This window comes from Vicia villosa, linkage group LG7 (genome assembly GCF_029867415.1).
Source record: "Vicia villosa cultivar HV-30 ecotype Madison, WI linkage group LG7, Vvil1.0, whole genome shotgun sequence".
Lineage (NCBI taxonomy): Eukaryota > Viridiplantae > Streptophyta > Magnoliopsida > Fabales > Fabaceae > Vicia > Vicia villosa.
Genome location: NC_081186.1, coordinates 23,662,408 through 23,664,966, shown reverse-complemented (window position 1 = coordinate 23,664,966; position 2,559 = coordinate 23,662,408). Strand labels below are relative to the sequence as shown.

The 2,559-nt window shown below is 33.8% G+C and overlaps 1 pseudogene; it reads right to left on the bottom strand.

Annotated features, from left to right (window-relative positions):
• Positions 1–1,423: 1,423 nt before the first annotated feature.
• LOC131618771 (asparagine synthetase [glutamine-hydrolyzing] 3-like) lies at positions 1,424–1,988 on the bottom strand (annotated as a pseudogene).
• Between the last annotated feature and the right edge of the window lie 571 nt (positions 1,989–2,559).

Below are 2,559 nucleotides of genomic sequence, written 5' to 3'. Positions count from 1 at the left end.
AAAGGTATAGAATTCATGTGACTCAATTCTCCGTTAGTCATCCTATGAGGTAATATCGTTTAACTTATCTCTTTGTTTGTAAGTCCTTATATCTTGTGTTGCTTATCTATATCTCTTGAAATTTGATTGTATGTTCATGTGATAAAAATTGATGTACGATGCAATCCCATAACAGTTGACTTCTAAAATTTGTGTTCATTAACCTATGAGTGTTTTTCAATCCATATGATTATAGTGACTTCATCTTTTAATCATTTGTATTTCATCATCATATTTTTTTCATGACATTAGTTATGCACATTTGAAGTATCTTTGATGCTATTAATGGTTGAGCATGATATTTATCATTATTCCGTGCATAGTTTATGCAAGCCTGTTTTCTGTCTATTTTAACATGAATTAAATTGAGTATGTTAATGCAAGTGTAATTCTTAATGAAGTCATGTCACATTTTATTCTAGCATCTTTGGTTTTGATTTTAGTGGTGATGTATTGTTTTCACCAAGCTAGGCACGTGCGTATGCAACATCAGGAGCATCAATGTGAAGAGTTGCGTAAACATGATGAGTTTGAAGCGAATCAAGAGTTTACCATTGCATTTCATTCAACAACTTTCATGTATTTGTGCTTCTTATTGTGGTGATTTGAAGCGCTTTCTAGTTATGTTTAAGATTTGCATCACTCCATGTATATGGGTATAAGTAAGTTCATGCCTTACTATTGCAAAACGCCTCTGTGTGATATATTCGTATTTGTGTATCATATGATACTTCTCATGGATTTCTTTGTCTCTTTATGATATTGTCAAAGGGGGAGAAGCATATTAGAGACGAAGTTGGGATGCACATATTCACGGGGAGTTTTCATGAAGACGTGAAATGCATCGTCACAAGTTTTTCCATCATCAAAAAGGGGAAGTATGTAAGTGCACTTTCCTATTAGATTTTTTTAATGATGTCAAAACTAGGAAAACTTTAGCATTTTTGTACATTGAACGGTATCTCTGAGTCTTCATGCGCACCTTAGCATTTGGGATATTAGAATGCACCTAGTACATGATTAGAAAAGGTATCATGCATCAAAAATTAATGGGTTAAATAAGTTTTTAGTCCCTATAAATATTGCGATTTTCGATTTTAGTCCTTCTAAATTTTTCCTTTAAACAATGGTCCTCCCAAACTTTTCCGTTACTAAATTTGGTCCCTCCCGTTAGTTTTTACTAACGGAGGCTTACGTGGCACGCCACGTGGAGGATAGTTGGCAAAAATTTGAAAACAATTGAAATTGCGGGGGTTTTAAACCTCCTCTAAACATACCCAGAAATAAATATTAATTGTGAACTTTTGTCGAACACTTTGCGAGCAAGGTGTCATCTTTAAAATTAAGTAGTTATATAATTAACACTTATGCTATAAGTGTTTAATTAAATAGTAAATTGGTGACACAAACAGGGTCCAAGATGAAAATGTAAAATGCTACAAAAAGAAGAAAAAGGGGGCATAACTCCAATAGCATCACGAGCAGCAATAAAACTTTTATCTGTACTGTCAAGTAGTGCAAATGAGAACACCCCATCAGCATATCAACAAACTCTTCACCGTGTTCTTCATGCAAATATATTAATAACAAGTCTGAATAAATAAATAAAAAACACTAAATCCTTAATAATAACAGAAAATGAAACTCATTCAAAAACTTACAAGATGAGCAATGACTTCACAATCACTACAGTTCGAAATTGATAAGAAGTCATATTCTATTTCAACTTCTCGTGTAATAACGGTTTTGTCTTCGTTGTAAAGAGGTTGATCTCCGGAAGTAGGGTCAACAATGGCGAGGCGTTGATGAGCAAGGTAATAATTTTGATGACAATACATACCGCTCCAGTCAGGGCCTCTGTATTTCAATCTGTGAGAGAGTTCGATGATGCGGGCGCGTTTGGACTGAGAGTTGTCGACGACGCCTAACACTTCTAAGATTCCGCACATGACGGCTGCAACGAACATAACAAGATTAAATCTGAAGAAATGAATATTTTATGAAAAAAGTACTAAATGGGATACTGTTTTAATATTTATATATTGGTTAAATGTTATTTTTTCTTAGATTCAACGAGTTTTGTATCTTTATTTGATTATGCAGGAATTAGATTAAAGAAACTAAAGATGACACCTTGCTGCAAAGTGTTCCACAAAAGTTTACAATCAATATTTTTTTTCTATTTTTTGAGTTTGTTTAGAGGAAGTTTAAAACCCCTGCAATCTCAATGGTTTTCAGATTTATGCCCAGCTGTTCTCCACGTGGCGTGCCACGTAAGTCTCCGTTAGTGAAAACTAACGGGAGGGACCAAATTTAGTGACGGAAAAATTTGGAAGGATCATTGTTTGAAGGAAAATTTTAGAGGGACTAAAACCAAAAATCGCTATATTTATAGGGACGTCAAACATATTTAACCCAAAATTAATTACCTAAAATTAAAAATCAGTTTCAATCTTTAAAAATCACTTTTTGCTCTAAACATAAGTGAATGTGTCGACACATACCTTTCATAGGTCGACA